Source organism: Lissotriton vulgaris, chromosome 7 (genome assembly GCF_964263255.1).
Source record: "Lissotriton vulgaris chromosome 7, aLisVul1.2, whole genome shotgun sequence".
Taxonomy (NCBI): Eukaryota; Metazoa; Chordata; class Amphibia; order Caudata; family Salamandridae; genus Lissotriton; species Lissotriton vulgaris.
The window spans coordinates 1,282,447,737-1,282,470,432 of NC_141695.1; the positions used below are offsets into that span (position 1 = coordinate 1,282,447,737).

The 22,696-nt window shown below is 48.6% G+C and overlaps 2 pseudogenes; both read right to left on the reverse strand.

Annotated features, from left to right (window-relative positions):
• Window positions 1-8,571: 8,571 nt before the first annotated feature.
• Window positions 8,572-16,705, reverse strand: LOC147703416 (28S ribosomal RNA; annotated as a pseudogene).
• Window positions 16,706-17,102: 397 nt separating this feature from the next.
• On the reverse strand, window positions 17,103-17,253 carry LOC147703417 (5.8S ribosomal RNA; annotated as a pseudogene).
• Between the last annotated feature and the right edge of the window lie 5,443 nt (window positions 17,254-22,696).

Here is a 22,696-nt window from a genome sequence, read left to right on the forward strand (position 1 = left end):
GCACTGGTTGAAGCCCCCCCTTCCCCACTCTTTCACTTTTATTCTTATCTTAACTTATCTTCGCTCCAGCTGCTGAACCGTTGCACTGCCTCGCCTCCTTCAGCTTTCCTTCAGCTTGCGGCTGAAAAAATGTTGTGCTCCCTCTGGTGTTCAGTTGCGGCTGCGGTTCGCGCCGCGCTGTTCTACCGCACCGCACCGCTCCGCTGCCCCACCTCTTCAGAACACTGCTCCACCGCCCTTCTTCATACGGGCTTCATACGGGCTTTGCCGTGCAAAATGCAGTGCCTCTCTCAATACGGCTCCGCCACTCCACCTCCTCATTGCTGCTTGCTCCTGCTGCTACTGCTTGCGACCCGGAACCGGAATCAATCACGTGCACAATCACACACAAAGTCATGTTTCCATGTTTGGACATTTGATTTACCTGCTAGCCCCTAGTAAAGTGCACTGCGTGTTTCAGGGCCGGTGAATCAAATACTACTCGGGGACCTGCAGCATTGGTTGGGCCACTCCTGTGAGTAGCCCTAAAAATGGTAACTCACAAACTGCGCGCAGACTTTGTAATGGCAGGTCTAACTACCATGTCGACTTGGCCAGTGCACTCACTTGCCAGTCCCTAACTTTCCCTTTTCTTACATATCAGGCACCCCTCAGGTAGGCCCAAGGTACCCCTGTGGGCAGGGTGCAATGTATGTGAAAGGTAGGAAATGTCCTGGTGTGTGTAGCATGTCCTAATAGTGAATTACAGCCAATTTCATTTTTCACTATTGCAAGGCTACCAGTTCCCCATAGGACAGAATAGGAGGTTTGTTTATAATATCTTATGAACATAACTGGCCCAGGGAATTCGGTAAGAAAATAAAGTTTAGTATGCCTGAACTCTGGAATCTAAAGATGCATCTTTTAGTGAAGGTGTTTTTTACATTCTGCGTTTGAATATACCACTTTTAGGAAGTGGGTATGGTCTTGCTCAGCCATCCCCTGTGCCTCTTGGAATGTGGATTGCCTGTCTGAGGTTTGGATGACAGAAGGCTGGGGGGCCCAGGTGGCTCCAGATAGTCTAGGTGGGACAGAAAAGGGCTGAATAGTCCTGGCCTGCGATGGGGAAAGGGGAGGAGATTTCCTTGCACCTCAAGGGCCTGGTCTGCCTCTGACAATGCTGTCTCCACCTCCTGCCAGGAAATCACACCAGAGAAGGCAGAACTGGATCTGGCCAGGCACAAACACCCTCTGCCTGAAAGATCAAAGGATTTTTAGATACAAATACTGGATCCCAGACCCCTGAACTTTAGAACTCATCTGGATCAAGAAGACTACCAAGAAGAAGAGCCGGAGAACCTGCGAAAAGGATCAACTGCTTTGCTGGATGCTTTGCTGGGCTGACCTGCAGTGGCTGCTTCTGTCTTGGGCAGTGAAAGGCCTGGACTGGACTTTTTGCAACCTAATTTGTGAGTCTCTCCAAGGGCTTGCGGTAGAGCTTGCCCCCTGTTCACGAAGTCTCAGGAATAACAAAGACTTCACGCTCCTCTGCCCGCAGCACTGGGGACTGTGTGTTTTGTGCTGCAAACAGAAGAAAAGAAACTCAACAATGTCTATGACGCCGCTGCTGACTCCGTGTCCTGAGGCACCGCAGAGGGCACCGCTACAACACCGCACCCTTGGTCTCACCGACGACACCTGTTGACGCCGCCACCGAGCAGCTGCTTGCCCCGCGACCTGTGGGCACCACACTCCGCACTGCCTCTCTTCATGCCAAAGCTTTGGCACCGCAGGGAGCACCACCGCAACACCGCACCGCGATCTTGGAGGTCACCAACGACACCTGTTGATACCGCCACCGAGCCGCTGCTCACACTGCAACCCATGGGAACCGCACTCCGCACCGACTTGCTTCACGAGGACGCTTTGTCCTCCCGGACGTCGCCGCTCCACACTGCAATCGATGCCGCTGCTTGCACCATGGTTCGAGGGCACCGCTCGTAAGTCACACAATGCACTGCCATCATACCGCACTGCAGCCTTGGTCTCCCGATGCCGGAACCATCGGCTCCCGCTTGTCAGCCGATGACAGCGCTTCCGCAACCAAGCTGCCGCTGCTTGCACTGTGATCTGCTAGCACTGTGACAAGCACCACCTCCATCTCGCACCGCGACCCTGGTCTCACCGACGCTGCCATCTGACGCTACCACCGAGCCGCTGCTCACACCGTGACCTGGGGGCACCACACGCCGCACCGCTACACTTCACACCGCAGCACCCAATGCCTGCTGGCGTTAGCGCTTCTGATTTCAGCCAGAGAGGAGCTCGACCTTCAATGCGAGTGGCTTCAAGGGCCTCAAAGCCCTGCATTTCTCACAGGTACTGTTTGCGGGTCTTACCGACACCGGAGCTGGCCCGCGACCGGCCAGAACTGTTGAATTTATTGTTCACGATGCAGTCATAGGCCTGGACTGAGCTATAGCCATCAAGCAACTGTTTTTGAAACTTATTTTGATAACTGCAGATTTTTAAGTATAGTATTGTGGATTTTTATCGTAATTGGTCTTGTCTTAAAGTATATAAAAATATTGGCTATTTTTCTTAACTGGTGTGGTGTCCTTTTGCAGTGCATACACTGCATTACTGTTGGTTATGTGCAAATGCTTTACACACAGTCTTTAAGAAAAGCCTGGCTGCTTGTGCCAAGCTCCCAAGGTGGTGAGCAGGGGTTATTTTAGAAGTATAACTCCCTTATCCTGACTTGAGTGGTGTTTTTTGCCTGGCTTTAGCCCATACCCTAGCCTACCAAAATTCCAATTTCTAAGAGGCTCACATTACAGGAGCCTCTACTTGTTACTATGACCACAACCCACTGAATACTGACTAAGGTCAGGGTGATATGATAAGGTCCTTCATATTTGTGTGGGAGAGAAAGGTCTCCGAGCGTTGACTGCAATTTCAGGTCTGTGATTCGATAGATACAGAGATAATTTGTATAAAATGGCACATGTCCTCCATCTTTAATCCCGCATGTGATGTGATTACCTGTACATGAAGAAGGCTTCCTTGCAGGCCTCAGCTTGATCATACAGTGCTATACAGCACCCAGATAAAGAAGGGAGGTGAAGAGTTAGTTTGGAGTGTCTGTTTCAGTGCACTGTAGCTATCTAAGGACCAGTATGCATACTACTGGTCACAGGGATGGATATATGGGCTTCCTTGCAAAAACTGCACACAACAATCAATTGAAACTAAACCTCCAATTGCAGCTGTGTTGTCATCCAAGACATTTTAGGCATTATACACCGTACATGGTGTTTATGACCTCTTTTTTTAATCTTGACAATCTTAGCATTTTTCTATTTGGTCTGTGTAAATATAATTAGCTCCTTTTTTGATATACCAGGCCAGTAGCACTTGAAACTGTTCTTGGAATCCACTTGCGCGACCCAATTAGAATCCAGCTGAGAGACTAGGTTGGGTTATTGTGGACAAATCCAAGGCTCGGTGAAGGACTTGGGCTACTTGCTTCAAGCAGGAGGACATCTTTTAGAATTCTGGAGTGTCCGCACGCCAGAAGCTGGGGCCTGGCCCTCACACTAGTATCCCAACAGATCTTAGAATTTTCTTATTGTGCAAATGTAAATAATGTATATACCTGGTGACCAACAATGTATTATTCATGCTGTGGTTACATAGGTTTAAGTTCAACCTGAAAAGCTTCAACCTTCATCGTGTTGAGCAACAAAAGGTGCACTAGACAGGCAGAAGTACGCATCACACTGCAGGGACTCTTGGCTTCGAAAGAAAGTATGATCCTTGGATTCTGAAACAAGAGTGTGGATGGGCAGAGAGATGCCAATACACTCGGGCATATAAGCAAGAACCTCGTTAAAATTATCCCTGTTTTAGCGGCAAGTAACTGCCGCTAAAACGGCGATAATGGGCTTGCTAATATGCGTATAGAATTCCAATAGAAGCCCAGGTTAGATGTGCAGGAAATCTAACCTGGGCTTCTAATGGAATTCTATAACACATATTAGCAAGCAGATTATCGCCGTTTTAGCGGCAGTTTCCTGACGCTAAAACGGCGATAATTTTAACGAGGTTCTTGCTTATATGCCCCTCAGTCTTCTGTTTCCAGTACTAATTGGTTTTGTAAGTTCTGCTACTAGTGAATTTGTTTTCTGTCCTGGTATCAGATGCTTTGTTCTAGTAACAGTGAGTGTCCGGTCTACTACTGGTCCTTGTATTAGTTGGTTGGTCCCACTATCAGTTGTGTTTTCAGATATTAATCTGATTTCTTGGCTAGTAGATGCCAATCTGTTATCCATTCATCAAAGTCCAGAAGTTGTCGATCCTTCACACACCCCGCTGCGGTCAGACCTGTGACAGAAGAGAGAGAGGGACAAAAGGAACGAGATATAGAAGAAGAGGAAGAGAGAAGAAAAAGAAAAGAGTGAACAAAAGTTATAACTCACCATCAGGCCTCATATAATGCTGCTAAACCCTGTAGAGTAGCAGAGCGCTGTACAACAAACTTTCTTTCATATGACAGGAACATCTGCTCACCATTTGCAGAACATTGCTTTATCATTGTACCCCTCCAGTATATACAATTTGAGGTGAGCCGATGCAGAATAAAACAGCATACAGCTGATATATAATTAATGCACAGCAACAGAGAAAAGTGGTAATTACTGATATAGTGATGTTAACTTCAAATATCTGTAAAGTACATAAAGGATCTATGTATTTGGTTGTCAGTTGTCCAATAATAGGGATTGTTAAGGATAAACATTGCAATGGCCATCAGTTACTTTATCGATAAGAAAAAGGACAGAGGTAGGAGTTAAGCGGACATGGAGGATACAGAAGGCTGGCAGTGGTCCACTTCAGACTTGTGTTACATATGACAAAATGCATATAATGATATTGCAGTAAAAAGTTGCAGTCCGCAACGAGACGTCAAAGGGCATCTGTAGAGCAACCTCGACACCAGAGCCTCAGTGGTGGCTCATAAGAGGATACTTTCACTTGGGTTTGAAGATATGAACTGAATTGGCAGATATTATGTGTATGGAAAAGGTATTCAATATTGGGAGGCATTCCCTGAGAAGAAACGTTTGCGGGTGAACATTTTTTTCATGTGAAGTGTTTGTAGAAGGAATATAGACTTGCATGCAGACTGGAACTATCCAGAAAAAGCAGGGACAAAAGAAGCAAGTTAAGAGGAGGAGTTTAACTGTATGTCTTTGTTCCATTTATAAGACAACTAGTTTCACATACACACTTCCATTGCTACCCCTCCAAAACTAGAGTACTCTTAAGCCAGGTTGATCTTTCCTACCAGAACAGTTCACAGAATTAGAGGATAGATTTGAGTGGGGTTAGGCAGGCCTTGGGTAATCTGGTGATATTGTGCTTCGAGTAATTGAGTGCTCTGCTAACCAATGTGTGAACGGTATATTTAAATGCATTTTTGGAGATGAAGGGTCCACCGTTATACTATAGCTACCATTGAAATCTGGCCTTTTCAGTGACTTCTTAAATGTGGAGGTCCTGAAACAGTGCTATGCAATAGATAGGGTCTTTGAAGTATGCAGTAGGTGGTGGCGCCTAGACCTAGTGTACGTAAGTAGTATGCCTGCAGTAGTTGTGCGACGGTGCTCCCGGAAGGTGGATGGTCCTTGAAACCCCTGAAAACTGACACTGGGTCAACAAAGCATAGGCAGGCCCATGCACACATCAGTAAGGTATATGTCAAAATTTCTCTGTGTCTGAATGCAGTATTTTATTATTTGCCGCATCCATACGATGCATTTAAACATGTAGAAGGACACAATGGCGTGATGTTTTTTCTTCTTTATTGCATGCGATTGCCCAGCCAACATGTGTTTCGTCCGGGGAATACCCTAGGACTTCTTCAGGGCTGTCATAAGATGGTGGAGCCATGTGTAAGGCTGCACTTTAGATAGGGACATGGAGGCAACGAGTATGCTGTACCTTCTGACATCCGGCGACTGGAAACACGGCTCCACCATCTTATGACAATATTCCTGACCTGAGACTATACTAGAGAAAATGTATCCACACCCTTATCAGCCGGGACGGCAGTACAATCGGCGGACTGACTGACTACGTCTTTTCAAGAGTCTGACAGCCCTGACGAAGTCCTGGGGTATTCCCCGGACGAAACACGTGTTGTCTGTTCTTCTTTATTGCATACGATTGCCCAGCCAACACTCCATTGTGTTCTTCTAAATGTTTAAATGCCTTGTATGAATACAGTATTTTATTATCTGCCGCACACGGACACAGAGAAATTTTGACATATACTTTATTGACGCGTGCACGGGCCTGCCTATGTCTAATAAGAATCCTAGTGACTTTGCAGATTGTTCAATCCTAGTAAAGATATTTAAAGCCTATAGTTTAGCACTACAATCTCGGGGAAAGATTTGTGGTGATAGTATTAGGAGTTTAGTGCTTTGTGTGTTAAGTTTAGGTTTCATCCTGTATAGCCATGAGCTCATGTCAGATAGCCATTGGCTTCAGGGTTAGTGTTGTCTGTACATTCACGCTTAAGGTTCTGCTGTGTAAGGAGTACTGGCAAATATTGATACCAGGGTTGGAGGACATCTCATTTGAAGGTTCTATGTACACAGTGAAAAGTAAAAGGGCAAAGATGGAACCCTACAGCACAAGATAAATGTGATACAATTGTTTAACCCGTTAACCACGGCGTAAAATCCGCAGCGGTGCGGGCGTTTCCGTGTGCGGGCAGAGCCGCGTCAGCCAACGGATGTGCGCAGCACTGCAAAGGTAGTGCTCGCGACGGGCGTTGGCCAACGCCAGCAGCGAATGGGTAATGTCTTCTATTGGACAGATATTCTTTGAACAAGTTGATGATTTCTTGATGCCATTTCTTGGGCATAAGGTGTGTTCTAGGATGTTGGGTTCATTGGTATTAAAGGCTGTGGAGAGATCCAAGAGTATCCACATGTAATATCTGCTCTTTTCATATATTCTTTGGGGCCCATGTGTGATCTTTGGCCTGACACAGAAAAGACCATGCTAACTCCTCTCCCCAACTCCTCTCTGTTTCTGCACCAGTCTAGTCCTAACGGCTAGGATACATTCCAGACTTTATCTAGCAGGAATTGTAGTGCCCTTATTATCGTTCAAATGTAGCACATTAACTCCCACAAAAATTCAAATCGCCTTATGAGGGGTGGGACTATGTACAAATTGATGGGAGGTGGCCCGCCAAAGCACAAACTTTCTGAGCCCCTGATGAAGAGGAAAATTCGAAACGCGTCAAGGAAACCTGCTTCAAATACCTACATGCGAGTGTGTCCATACCTATCCAAATAAAGGCTGGTAACCTGGTGCCATCTCAAGTGTGTCCCAAGTGAGTTACCGTGTGTTGTCAAATGTGCGGCAGAAGCTCATCCGCCAGGACACCACCACCCCATGATACTGAGGGAGCCACGAGAAGGGTATTCAGCATCCTCAAGTGGGTGGGGGTGGGGGTGGGGGTGGGGGGGGGTGTGTGGTGTGTGGTGTGTCGTGTGGTGTGTGTGTGTGTGCAGGAGTAAGCCAGCCAAGCCACCCCCGCCCCCTGGCCCGGTCCCAGCTTCCGAACCCTAGCCAACCCGGAGAGAGTCTCCCCGGGCCCGACACCCCAGCGCCCTTACCCTCGGATGGCTTGCAGGATGGGGGACTCCCACATCCCAGGGCCCCCCCAAACGGAGCTCAAGCCCTGTTCCCGGTCCCAGCTTCCAAACCCTAGCCAGGCTGGGGAGCCTCCCCGGGTCCCGGTGGACCCCCATCCCCAGCCACGGTCCCTCGGCTGCCTTGCAGGATGGGGGCTCCCACACCCTGGGGACCGCTGAATGGCGCCCAAGCCCCGGGCCCAGTCCCAGCTTCTGAATCCTAGCAAGGCCGGGGAGAGCATCCCCGGGCATCAGTGGACCCTAGCGCCCAGACCCTCGGCTGGCTTGCAGGACAGGAAGCTCACGCACCCTGGTGCCTGCCAAACAGAGCTCAAGCCCCAGGCCCTGTTCCAGCTTCTGAACCATAGCCTGGCCAGGGAGAATCTCCCCGGGCCACCCGGACCCTCAGCTGGCTTACAGGATTGCGGCTCCCGCAAGCCAGGGCCCACTGGATGGAACTCAAGCCCCGGGCCTGATCCCAGCTTCCCAAGCCTAGCAGGGACATCTGGTCACCCAAACCACAGGGCCACCTGGTCCCGCAGCCAGTAGACCAGATGGCCTAGAATGACCCAGTGCCCAGATGGCCTGAAACAGCCGGACCCAGTCACCCTTGCAGTCCGATGATGGCGAGGGTGGCCAGGCACTCCAAGGCCACTGCTCGGAGGCTCTTACTCCGGGGCTGCTCACCTCCCTGCTTGACTTGTGTGGGAGCTGTGGGAAGGGGGGCCCCCGGCTGGCCCAGGCCATCTGGTCACCCAGCTAACAAGCAGGCCTGCGTCGTCCCCTCCACGTTCCTCCTGCAATCCCAGCAGCAGAGGGACCCACCCCTGGGTGTGGTGGAAGAGGGCGTCCATGGCTGCCCATGCACCAAAAGACAAAAGCTTGGCTCAGAGGATGACATTTAATAGATCGCAGTGAGGTAGCTGCTCTGCTACTTATGAAACCCTGACCCAGAATCAGGTCAACAACGAATGATTTAGATCCGGGTGTCCCACGAATATGCAGCGCACTAAGGGCGATGGATGCGGCCCCCCTCCATCCATGATCCAGTCGCCAAGCGAGCAGCTCTACGCACCGCACCCCGAGAGAGGCCAGCTATCCCAGGCCAACTGAGGCTCCACGGCACTGCAGTATTGTTACGGTTTAGGGGGGATTCTGACTTGGAGGCATTCATTCATAATCCCACAGATGGTAGCTTTGCCCCATTGGCTTCTCAGCCAAGCACATACACCAAATGTCTGAACCTGTGGTTCCTCTCGTACTGAGCAGGATTACTATTGCCACAACACATCATCAGTAGGGTAAAACTAACCTGTCTCACGATTGTCTAAACCCAGCCCATGTTCCCTATTAGTGGGTGAACAATCCAACGCTTGGCTCTTCCTATCATTGTGAAGCAGAATTCACCAACATCAAAGGATCAAAAAGCGACGTCGCTATGAACGCTTGGCCGTCACAAGTCAATTATCCCTGTGATAACTTTTATGACATCTCCTGCTTGAAACCCAAAAAGACAGAAGGATTGTGAGGCCCCACTTTCATGGTCTGTATTCATACTGAAAATTGAGATCAAGCAAGCTTTTTCCCTTCTGCTCTGCGCGCGGTTTCTGTCCTCCCTGAGCTCGCCTCAGAACACCTGCATTATTGTTTGACAGGTGTACCGCCCAGTCAAACTCCCCACCTACCAATGTCCCCAGAGCGGTTCGTGCTCGGCGGCCTCCAGGCACTTGGAGCAAGAAGCGCGAGCCCCATGGGGCTCGCCCCCTCGCCTCACAGGGTAAGTGAAAAAACAATAAGAGTAGTGGTATTTCACCACCGCCCGAGGGCCTCCCACTTATCCTACACCTCTCATGTCTCTTCACAGTGCCAGACTAGAGTCAAGCTTAACGGGCCTTCTTTTCCCTCTGATTCTGTCAAGCCTGTTCCCTTGGCTGTGGTTTCTCTAGATAGTAGGTAGGGACAGTGGAATCTCCTTCATCCATTCATGCGTATCACTATTTAGATGACGAGGCATTTGGCTATCTGTACCACCTCGTTGTGGCTCATTCTGGGTTATTATGCTGCCTATCAGCGCCAAATCGGTTTTGCTTCCAACAATACAACATTTGTTTGCTCCGGAGTACAGCCACACTGTAAGCTGTCCTCACTGGAACTGGGATCAGGTACAGGCCAGAGATAGTACACCCTGCAGTACTATTCCAACAATATACAAATTGTCTATGAAGTGCTATGAAATTAAGTATGATTAGCAGGACATCAATAACCAAATGCAATATGTATTGATTATGTGTATGGAATTATTTGAGACCTATTCTTCATTCAAGACATTTCAATAATCATGATGTACACTTTGTATCTAACTTATAAGCACACATCTATAAAAATACACATCTATAAATTGCCCATCTAGCTAGAAAGTACACATCTATAAGCATTCACATCTATAAAACCCCCATCTATGCTAGTTCTTGTGTTAACTATAACTATTATGTAATTGTTAAACACATTTAAATATTAATGAATCAACATTTTAAAACAATATGTTATGTAAGAGTGACATGTGTGCTGTACGATAGTGTACATCTCAGCATTAATCTTGAAATGTATTTGTCCATGAATACTTGGCACATTTTAAGAGTGTCCATCAAAGTAGTCAGGCAAAATTCTTCTTGAATGGGAACGACATTTGCAGACCAAGATCAGCCAGAGCAACATCATTACATTGAGGCCAAATACCCCGCCAACTGACCATAAAGCCATGAAATTTTACAGTGTTACATTTTGTAAGATCTTTGATTTGCTGCAATAGATCCTGATAGTATTTAACTTTACTCTCGAATGCTAATTCAAGGGAATTCTGTGAGTTTTCATAACACATTGAAACATCAATCACTACAGCAGTACCATTTTTGGTGAACACTACATCTGGTTTTCTTAGTTCACCTTGACTATTTTTAACATGAGATTCCCTGTATGTCATCCACCCAAACTTTTTTGTTTGCTCTATCAATGAGAAATTCCAACACTTTGTTATGCCTTTTTATCCGTATGTCCTTGGTTTTAGGACATGCACCTGAAATATGTGAAATTGTTTCGCACACATCTTTGCAGTATGAACAAGTACATTTGCTACGATTTCTTCCCCTAGTGATAGCTTCTCTAGTATACAAAATATTTGCTCTCAACTTCAGGCAGCTATATATTGATTTTCTTTCATTTTATTGTGCTTGCTGATCAAGAAATTTGAGGTTGGATTACTGGCTAATTATTTTATACCATCCCCTTGGACAGGGAGATTTGCCCATTTCTCAAATTCCTCTTTCCTCCGATCATATGTTGCACCCAAATTCAATTCATAATTCAAAAATCTACTGTCTAAGATGTTGAGTTTGTGTCTTTTGATGATGCTATCAATGTTTTCATTGATTACTTCTCCTGCTATGTTCTGGAGCTTCCCTACAATAAACTATTGATTTTGTTTAGACCAATCGTCGTACATAACTTTGATATACTGAGGTTCCCAAAGGATCTTTTCGAATACAGGAGACCATCACATGTGTATGCAGGTAGGTGTAGGAAATGTTTAAACATCCTGGATCAAACAATAAAAAGTATGTCAAAGTTTTAGCCTAAGTTCCTGTCATATCCAGTTTAAACAACAGTTTAGGGATCAAATATTGACATAAAATTTCAATTTTTTGTGTGGGCTTGAGTGGTAAATTGTCACATTTTTTAGCCCAGTCAACAAGAACGTCATTCATTTTGTTGTTGTTTGAACGGCCAGTGTGGGTCATAGTTCAATCCGAGGTATCTCTCACTTTCTCCTGGATGAATGTTTTCAATATTTTGTTTTTCAAATTGCCATGGATTACAGTTATTGAAAAGGATCTTATCTTTATGATGACTTATATAAAAACCATGTGTTTTTTTTCACATTAAGTTTTAAGCCTGTTTTACAGAATTCTTCAATGATTTTCAGATTTGTACTCATTCCTTCCCAGGTGTTGCTGAGTACTGCGATGTCATCGGCAAAGGCGAGAGTGGTGATTTACTTAATGAGACCAGAAAGACGGCAAGGACATTCGGGTCAGATGAAGATCACAGTTCAAAGGATCCATGGCAATGTTAAACAACAGTGGGGATAAAGAGTCACCTTGCTTAACTCCCGATTTCATTGTTATTTCTGGAATTGCTTCATTGTTTTTTCCCTTGAAAAATGTTGTTGAGTCAGTGTATGTCTTTTATTATGTCTCTGATGTATGACGGAACTCTATGCCTTTCAAGACTCTGACTCTGTCAGCCATGGTCACATTTTACAAAGAGTTTTGAGATATCTCTGTACACCACTGCTAACAAACTTTTGTTATTTCGTGCCCCTTTTATGTTGTTTTGCAGAAGAGTCAGATTTTCGAGACAACCTCTCACTTTCATAAAGCCTTTTTGTCTCGTATTCATTTCGACGAAAGATGTGAGTCTTTTAGTTAGTATTTTCGTGAACAACTTCATGAATGCCGTACCAATGGTAAATGGCCTCTAATTACTGATTTTTTTAAGTTCGCTAATCGGTACATTTTAAGGTATTAATATCGACCGGTTCTTTTTAATATTTTCTGGTACTCTTCTCATTGATAACCAAGACAATAAGATTCTGGGCAGCAGTCTTGGTTGCTTGTTATGCATGTTACTCAAGTCATTCAGGCCAATCGTGTCAGGGCCCACTGCTTTCTTTAGATCTGATTCATCAAAGGCTTTGTGTAAAGAAATTATACTGCTCTAAATAACCATTCTTCCAACTTTCCATTCATCCGGAATCCGATTAATTGGGATGAATTTGGGATTTTTCTTGTTTTCTTTTTCAAGTATGTCTTTATAATATTGGAAGATTTCATCAGCACTGATTTGGCTATTGGCATCTTCCGCCCCATCAGTTATTATCCTGGCATTTTTCTTTTTGTCCTTTTAAAACATTGCCCTTAGCTTTTGCGTAGTTTTTCTTGTGTATCAGATTGAGCCTTCCATTTTTCTAATTTTTTTGCTATCTTGTTTTATACTGAGGCAGTCTGTTACTCATCTTGAGCAGGGTTCATAATTGGGATCGCTTGCTTGTTCGGTACGATTTGCTGGTACAGGATTTATATCTCAGAAAACACCAATGATATAAGTCATTATCTCATCCATCAGATACATAGCAACATCATGATGCTGGATGTTTTTGGCGTACCTCTCGACTTCTGTGATTCTATCATTCAGTTTATTTTTTGCACTTGTTTCCGATTGGTTCATCGCAGGAGTCATTCTCAGAGATTTAAGTGGAAGTTACAACGGAAAGGCGCAGAGCCTTTATCAGAGATATTGGATGCTTGCAGTACATCCTTTGCAGAAAAAAGAAGAGATAGAAGGGATGAGAGCAAAAATTCGGCAATTTGTTTTCTGTTTTTATTGTCAAAGTGCGGCACCTTCAGTGCGTTAATGGTTCTCTTGTTCTCATATACTTTTTCGAATTCTGCTAATAGCAGTATTTCTTCCTGTGACCATAATTTTGATGGTTTGCTACTTGCTAGAGCTGCTAGGCTAGCCTCATTTTGTGCTCTTCGATGCTCATGCCGAGCATGTTGTGAAGCTCCAATCTTTGATCCGAATCTGAGGTCACAGAAGCTGCACAGGAATGGCAGCTCTCCTTTTTGAGGTCTTCCTTTACATTTGGCATAATGGCATGCAATATTGTGGTATTCAGCTTCTTTGTCACATTTTGAGCAATAAGGTTTGAGATAGAAGCCTTTAAAAGTTCCCAATATGTCTCCAAAAAGCATAAAGAAATGGGAAACATGTCTCCACACAATTCACATTTATACTTTTCGTTTGGATATTTCCAATATGTGACTTTTTTGTGTAGTCACTTTTCTTTGTTATTAATTCTTTGATGACCTCGTACACATCAGGTAGATTTTCAAAGTTGGTTGTAACAATGTTATTCTTGGTTGAGAAGGCCACAAACTTGATGGTTTCGCTGAGGTCTACTATTGTGTCTTCTTCTGCTTCGAAGGATGAACTTGGGCCTATATCGTGATCTGAATCGTTGTTGCGTGTTGCATTGTTTGAAGGAGGTGCTCGTTTGTCAAATTCAATGAGGAGGTTAATGATTTCTGGAATAGACAGCTCCTCCTCACGCCATGTTAATGGGGTTTTGATACTCCAGGAACTACCCCATCTGGAATTGTGTTTGTCTCCTTCGCCATTTCTCACTATCAGGCCAAATAAGGTTCTATCCTGGCAGCAAGCATGTCTCTATAGACTTCTCTACGCAGAGTCTAGCACTATAGAGGCAGTTACCGGCTGGACCACTAGGAGGTAAAGGCCACTACAACTGAGAATTGGTTAAGAGAGTCATAGTTACTCCTGCTGTTTACCTGCGCTGCAATGAATTTCTTCACTTTGACATTCAGAGCACTGGGCAGAAATCAAATAGCATCACAAAGGCCCAAGGCGGGTGTTGACGCATTGTTTTAATTAAACAGATCTGGTACGGACCAGGGGAATCCGACTAAATCAGCTGCTAGGTGCCGGCCGGGGCAGAACACTAGCCCGCGCCCTGGGGAGGGTGCATGGGGATAGGTAACCATTGCAGCTGGAGCGATCCAAAGGAAGGGACCGGCTCGCATCCAGATCACCCCTCACCCTGGAGGGCGGTGCCTCCTCAAGCCGCAGTGCACACCCAGCCCTGCTTCATACCCCAGCCAGCCCTTGGAACAATGTAGGTAAGGGAAGTTGGCAAGTCAGATCCATAACTACGGGATAAGGATTGGCTCTAACATGACAGAGGCTGTACACTTTGGAGACCTGCTGCGGATATGGGTACGGCCCAGCCCAAGATTTACACCATCTTTCCCTGGATTTTCAAGGACCAGCGAGAGCTCACTGAACGCCGCAGGAACTGCAATGCTTTCCAAGGCTCAAACCCCTCTTTCAGGGCGAACTCATTCCAGTGCGCCCGCCCTTCACAAAGAAAAGAGAACTCTCCCGGGGCTCCTGGCGGCTTCTACGGGATTGTTTGCATTACTGCACTGGACCCCCTGAGGGCGCCTGTCTCTGCCACTCTGGGTTCAGGGATCTGAACCCGACGGCCTCCGTTGCCCTTGGCCGATCGGAAGGTAATCGCCCGTTCCTTCCGAACGGCACTCACCCATCCCTTAGGACTGACTGACCCATGATCAACTGCTGTTCACATGGAACTCTTCTCCACTTCAGCCTTCAAAGTTCTCATTTGAATATTTGCTACTACCACCAAGATCTGCACCTGTAATGGCTCCACCTGGGCCCTCACCCCGGGCTTCAATGTGCACCACAGTGGCCCTCCTACTCATCGCGGCTTAGCCCCCGCAGCTCTGAGCTCCGGCGACGGCTGGGTATGGGCCCGACGCTTCAGCGCCATCCATTTTCAGGGTGGTTGATCAGCAGGTGTGTTGTTACCCACTCCTTAGCAGGATGGTGGCCATGGAAGTTGGAATCCGCTGTCTATATCAATCAACACTTTTTCTGAGGTCTGATGAGCGTTGGTATCGGGCGCCTTAACCCGGCGTTTGGTTCATCCCGCATCGCCAGTTCTGTTTACCAAAAGTGGCCTCTAGGCACTCGCATTCCATACCCGGCTCCACTCCAGCGAGCCAGGCTTCTTACTCATTTAAAGTTTGAGAATTGGTTGAGATAATTTTGGCCCTAAGACCTCTAATCATTCACTTCACCAGATAAAACTGGGGGCTCCGCGCGCCAGTTATCCTGAGGGAAACTTCGGAGGCAACCAGCTACTAGATGGTTCAATTAGTCTTTCGCCCCTATACCCAAGTTGGATGACTGAGTTGCACGTCAGGACCGCTATGGACCTCCACCAGAGTTTCCTCTGGCTTCGCCCTGCCCAGGCATAGTTCACAACTTTCGGGTCCTATCACGCACGCTCATGCTCTACCTCCCCGATGGAGTGGGCGAGACGGGCCGGTGGTGCGTCCACTGCTGGAAGCGCAGTGGGATCCCACCTCAGCCGGTGTGCCCCGGACCACACCTTCATTGCACCACAGGGTTTCGCTCGGCCCTCTGACTCGCATACATGTTAGACTCCTTGGTCTGTGGTTCAAGACCGGTTGGGTGGGTAACCGACATTGCCGCAGACCCCTGGTGCCCGGTATGGGCCTCTCCGCCAGGCGGCGTGACGCATTTGGGGTGCACTGAGCACAGTCTGCCCCAGTCGACAGTCACACCGGGAGCAGGGGGTCAGCCACCTTCCCTGCCCCAGCACGCCCTGAAGCGCGGCTAGGAGCGGGTACCCGGGGGAGGGCACGGAGGTGGTAGAATCTCCCTCTGCCCTGCGGACATGGCAAAGCTGCCAGGGGGGCTGTAATACCCTCCACTGGAGCGGAGGGCCACCTGCCACTCCAAAGCGTTCCCAGCCGACCCAGAGCCGGTTGCGGCACACTGCCACCGCGGAAATTAGCCATGCGGGGGCCGGGTATTGCCCGGGCGGCAGTCCTGCCGAGAGGATGCAGAACTCCCAGGCCACCGACCTTCCTGCCATGTTGAATACTCCGGGTGGGCTCCACAGACCCAACCCATTTATCTCTTGACGGTTTCTCGCTCTCTTGAACTCTTTCTTCAAAGTTGTTTTCAACTTTCCCTTACGTGCGCAAGACCGATAGCTAACAAGTACTGTATTTAGCCTTAGATGGAGTTTACCACCCGCTTTGGACTGCATTCCCAAGCATCCCGACTCCAAGAAGACCCGATCCCGGCGTGCCGGGGGCTGCTACAGGCCTAACACCGACTGTGGGGTGAGCTTGGATTAGAAGGACTTCGACTCTCCAGCGTTGCTCAGGGGGCCAGTCTTCTGTACGCCACATTTTCCGTTCTGGACTCTTCCCTCTTCACTCCCCATTCATGGGGGAAACCTGGTTAGTTTCTTTTTTTCCTCTGCATAGTAATAAGATTAAATTCAGCGGGTCGCCACGTCTCATCAAAGGTCGTAGTTGGAAAAAATTCCAAAGCGTCGGGGGGAGCCGCCGGGGAAGGCCAGGCCCCTGCCAGAGTAGGGGCCTGTGGTTCTGCCAGCATGCACTCCCTTTTCCCGGATCGGATCTGGAGGGGGTTCGCCCTCCCTGGGAAGCCAGCCACGGAGGTGGGTGCCTGAGGCATGTGTGTGCGGGCAACAGGTGGGACACCACAGACAGCCACGCGCGGCACACACCCTGGGTGGGGCTAGGCGCACCAGTGGAATGCTTCCGTGGCAAGACCCAGTAAGGTACCCTGCCACGGGCGATCGGGTGCTCTGACCTTATGGGGGATGAAGGGAGGGAAGTGCAGCTAACCCTACAACAGCCCCAGCCGCATCCCAGGGAAGCCCAGGGGTGCTTGATGATCAAGCAACCCTCAAACAGGCGTAACCCTGAGAGGTATCCGGGCCCGCATGGTGCGTTCCAAGTGTCGCTTATCAATGTGTCCTGCAATTTACAGTAATTCTCGCACCTAGCTACGTTTTTCATCAACTTGCGAGCCGAGTGATCCACCAAGAGTCACGGGCAACTTTTCCAAAATGTTCGCACACCTGCGGGGTGCAGGAGAGGTGGGAGGAAGGCGATGCCGTCCGTCTACTGCCCGGGCGCCGAGACGGCCTGGGCGCTCCATTCAAGGCTTCCCCTCTGGGAGTCAGACTGCACCGAAAGTGCCCGACCTCCTGGAGCGAAACGTGTCCGACCTCCTGGAGCCCTTGCTGGGATCAGGGAAGCAAATGAGCCCTCATCTGGACATCCAGGGAGGTGCAGCCATCTGGTCACCCTATAGGAAAGCATTGTGCGTGACCAAATTGCGAGAGGATAGGTTCTGTAATACTGTGTGCAGTCTAATTGTTGGTGGGCGGAGCTAGGGGGACAGAGGAAGAGGAGGGGCAGCAACAGGAAAGGTTCAGTTAGAGTAGGGACGAGTAACCGTGAAGAAGTAGAATAAAGAGCTCGTAAATAAGAATAACTGTGTAGCGTCGTTATTCAGTAGCAGGACGCTACAGCTGGCGACGAGAGTGGGATGGTGCAGTCTGCCACCCCTGAACCCCTGACGATGAGTGAGTGAACCGTCCCAGACAGCACGCCGTGGAAGTCGCCGTCGCGACACGTGTGCTGTACAGGAGGCCGCCGCCGAGAGTATACGGCCAGCGGTACGCGCCCACTGCTCCGCGATCAGCTGGTCGCGTGGAGCCCAGGCAGGAGAAGCCTAATTAGCAAAGCGCTGTTGAGCGCTGAAATCACCCGTCTGAATCGCGCAGTCGAGTGCTGGGACCGGGTGCCCACCTCGGATGCGTGAGGTCGCAGAGGGTGGCTGAGGAAACGAAGATCGGGAGCCCACCCCGATCTTACCTGTTGCTCCGAAGTCCGAGGAGCGTGTGGAGGGATTGCCTGCTGTGGAGCCGGTTGCCGGTGAGTGCCGGTTGAAGAGTGAGCTTGAAGGAATGAATGAGCCCAAAGTCTCGTGGGAAACGAGATTTACACGACGGCGGCCATTTTGAAGTCAGGCAGTAGTCCCAGTCCCTATTAAAAGCATAGGGCGGCCATCTTGAAGTCAGGTAGCAAACCACAGAATAGAAAGCACAAGCAAATACAAAAGGAAAAACAGACAACAAGCACGAGCAAAGGCAACATCAAAAGTAACAAGCACAGGCAAATGCAAAAGGAGAACCGGCAAACAAGCACAAGCAAAGTTAACAGCAAAAGAAATCAAGCACAAGCAAACGCAAAGGAGAAATAGAAAACAAGCACAAGCAAATACAAGAGTGACACACAAGCACGAGCAAAGGCAGAGGGACCAGGACATAAATCAAAGATGTCGACGTCACCGCACCGGAACGTGGCGGGCACGGCGGCGACCACGCCAGCCACAACCGGTGTCTAATATCTGCGTCCTCCAGAACCACTGGCCCTAATAGCTGGAGGGGCCATGGGCCCCAGATGGCAGGTGTGGTTTGAGGACTTTGAGGACTATATGAAAGAATCGAACGTCACGGATGACGATGAGAAGTTAATTGCATTACGAAATCTAGTAGGGAAAGAAGTCAGTAAGTTATTAAAGGAATTGCCGACAGCTGAAACAGGATCATATGTCAAGGTGCGAGATGCGTTAAATAAAAAGTTTTTACATAAAAGAAATGTGGACTATGAAAGATACATGTTTCACCAAGCCCGTCAAGAAAAAGAGGAACTGATGACCACGTTCATAATGAGACTATGACGACTGTCCCGGTACTGTGAGTTTGACACGTTCTCCACGGAGGATGCCATAAGGTTGCGAATAATTGAAGGGTGCCAATCTGAAACGCTCAGAAGGCGGCTACTAAGGAAGAGTCACAACCTTGATGAGATTGAAGAGATGACCCGGGTGCATGACCAAGCAGAGGAACATGCTAGAAGAATGGAGACGGGACACAGTGAGAGACAGGAACAAACTTATCGTGTACAAGCTAAGAGCACTCATATACACTCTCGGGATCGATGGAGGTCATCCAGGCCGTCTTCCCGCCAACAGTACACAGGGCGCCGACGCCATGAGTCTGGCCGTGGAGACAAGAAACAAGAGCACCCACGAAAATGTTATCTGTGTGCGGAAAGTCGTACCCACATCGATGTCTGTCTAGCACTTGGTCAGCAGTGCCGTAAATGCGGAAGGGAAAATCACTTTGAGGCTATGTGTGGAGAATATCGCAAAGAACGGATGAAAGAACCAACAAGATCGTCTCGACCAGACATAAGGCGACATCATGCAAAGGCGGTGCAGGATTGGCCGGAGTCGTCCTCGGTGTCCTCACACTCCATCAGAGAGTCTCGCAGGTCCCAATGGGTGAGAAGGTCTCCATCCAGAGAATCTCGGTCAGCGTCTTTGGAATCGGTGTACACTGACGAGTATGCCAGCATGGTAGCTGATCCAGACCGACTAAAAAAATACCCAAGATTAGACATCAGTGTGGGAACTCATGAAACCAAGTTCCTACTGGACAGTGGGGCATCACTGAACTATATCCCTGTAACTGAATACAACAAAAGGAAACCACAACCCACATTGAGCCCGGCCCATGTCAGAGTGTTCACGTGGATGTCGAAGAAACCTCTCCCATGCCTGGGAAAATTTGCAACCACACTTATGTACATAGGCTGGCACTGAGGTGGTCTTGTGCTTGTCATTGAAGGCCCGGAAGCTGACTGTCTCCTCAGTTTGCCCACTGCGGAGCGTCTTAGGCTGGTCGAAATTTTATATAGGGTAAGCGATGATTCGGACATCATACACAAATTCCCTAAACTATTCACCGGACTCGGAAAAATGAACAAATGCCAGATCCGGGAGGTTGTGGGTTTCAGCGCCATCTTGGCTTGGGAGGAAGCGCGAGCGCCATCTTTGAGCGTCCAGGTCACCTGGGACGCCGAGACGACGCTATTTAGGGCGAGCTGACCGGAAGGTGAGCCTGCTTAGTGCCCTTGAGGGCGAGAATTCCACTGGTGCCCTGCTGCTGTTCGCGCTGGTCGCGCGCTTTTTCTGCCTAGCTCATTTTTAAAAATTTCCCGTTTTCCGATTTTTGTTAGTTTTATTTTTGCCTTCTTCCCTGTTCTTAATTGTGCTCCTGGCCCCTACCTTGCACTGTAATTCAGGAATCACCACCGCTGTTTGGCGGGTCCGGGTTACCGGGAGGTTGTGGGTTTCAGCGCCATCTTGGCTTGGGAGGAAGCGCGAGCACCATCTTTGAGCGTCCAGGTCACCTGGGACGCCGAGACGACGCTATTTAATGCTCGCTGGTACCGCGCAGCGGTAACGCGCAGCGGAGCGCCTTTCCTGCGCCTGAGTCGTGCCAGAGTCCTGCCCGTCTGCGCTCGTCCGCGTCTCGGAGGCGGACGAGGCTGGACTCTGGCTCTTGGCTCCTGCTTCTTGCTCTGTGTTCCTGCTGTCTGACTGCCTAGTGGCTGACCTTCAGCAGTTCCAGGATGATTACGTATAGCGCTGCTAGCTTGTTTGCTTTACGCCCCCCTCGCTCTGACTGTCTGTCTCTTTTCCCCGGCGGTCGCCGATTAGGCAAGGGCTGCCCCGTGTGTTATGTTATGTTATGTTAATAACATTTATTAGGCGCAACAGCTGCCCCAGCAAAGGGGCGTCCTGGCGCCAGATCATGTACACAACACAACAGATCAGAGCTGAAAAGAGGGGAAATCAGATAACAGGGGAAAACAAGTGGGTTTTGATGGCCCGTCTAAAAAGAGTCAGACTATTAAGGGCACGAATGTGCACAGGAAGGGAGTTCCACAAATCAGCCGCCAGAACACGGAAGGAACGTCCTCCCATCCTGCTCAGCCTGAACCTAGGCTTACTCACCAGATGAAGTGATTCAGATCTGAGGGACCGCGTGGGGACGTAAAAAGAAATGAGGCCCACCAAGGCAGGGGGAGAAGAAAGCTTCAGAATCTTAAATGTCAGACAGAGAGCCTTGAATTTGATTCTCTGTCTGACCGGAAGCCAGTGAAGAGAGGTCAGAACAGTCGAAACCGAACAACGTCTTGGAAGGCCAACAATGGCCCGTGCCGCAGCGTTCTGCACCCTCTGAAGCCTAGTGTAACTGGCACCCTACATTACCATCTACTCGTGTTCTATCTACCCCTCCTCTGCATTGCCACTGCGCGTTGCTTAACACTAGGTCCCTTCCTCGCCATACCTCGGACATCTGATATCTTCTCACGCACTCCAAGATCTCTTGCCTATTCTTAACTGAGACTTGGTTAGGAGTGGGTTCGGAACCCGACATTGCCTGTGCTGTTCCGCCTAACTATTCCCTCAGTTCTGTCCTTCCTTAAGATGGAAGAGGCGGTGGGGTGGCTCTGATAGTGGACAAGGCCTTTGATTGCTCCTCCTTTGCGGTGGACAACATTGCTGGATGTGAAGCCTTAGGTTTTATGATCCGCTTATCGGCGTCCCAGACCTGTACCGGAATTCTCCTCTACAGACCCCCTGGACCCATTGGGTCCTTTTTTGAGGATCTACAGTCGGCCTTATCAGTACCATGCATGCGTTCTGCGCATTGCTTGCTATTAGGTGATTTAAATCTGCACATGGACTGTCTAACCGATGCTGAAGCCGCCAAACTCCGAGACATCACGGCGATGTTAGGGCTAGCCCCTTTTATTCACAGCCCCACTCACGTGAAAGGCCACACATTAGATGTGATCTTTTCCTCCATCCCCATTGAGGTGTCCCCCCCCACTCCCGGTCCTTTGGTCAGATCATTATCTGATAAACTTTGGCTAGGCTTAGATTCAAGCACTAAAGCAAAGGGCTTTGAAGGAAGGGTCCCGGCAATCTAGAGCCTTCCACCTAGTGACAGCAGATATGCTTTCTGATGCTCTCTGCCAATACCGTGTCAACTGACAGGGGTTCTGGAAGCCGACTTAATCTTGGTCCAGAATTGGATGCAGGCAAGATTCGAGGAGCTGGCCCCTTCGAGGTCTGCTAGAACAGCCCCCCATCTTGATTCTGCTCCTTGGTTTTCCTCCACTCTACGCATAATGCGACAAGACTGCAAAAAGTTGGAAAGGCGTTGGCGGCGCAAGTATGATCTTGTAGAGAAAACGAAATACCGCGACGCGATTAAGTCTTACTATAAACAGATCGCCGCAGCTAAAAAGAACTATCTCGAGCAGAGAATTGACAAAGCCGATAATACGAGCCGGGAACTCTTTAGGATTGTGAAGGAGTTTGTCAATCCTGTTGTAGGTACCCCTGTCCATTCACATACTGAAGAATGGATCAAACAGCTTGCCGACTTCTTTGTGGCTAAAATCTTAAAGATTCAGGACACTTTTCCATCTGTGGATTCCCGAACGGCTGACGCTGTTTTAGGGGGTAAGTCGACCCTTTTAGCTCCCTTACAGGCGGAATCTGGGCCCTTACTATCTGTCTTTCCCCAGCTGTCCTGTGAGACATCGCTCGAGCTGTTATCC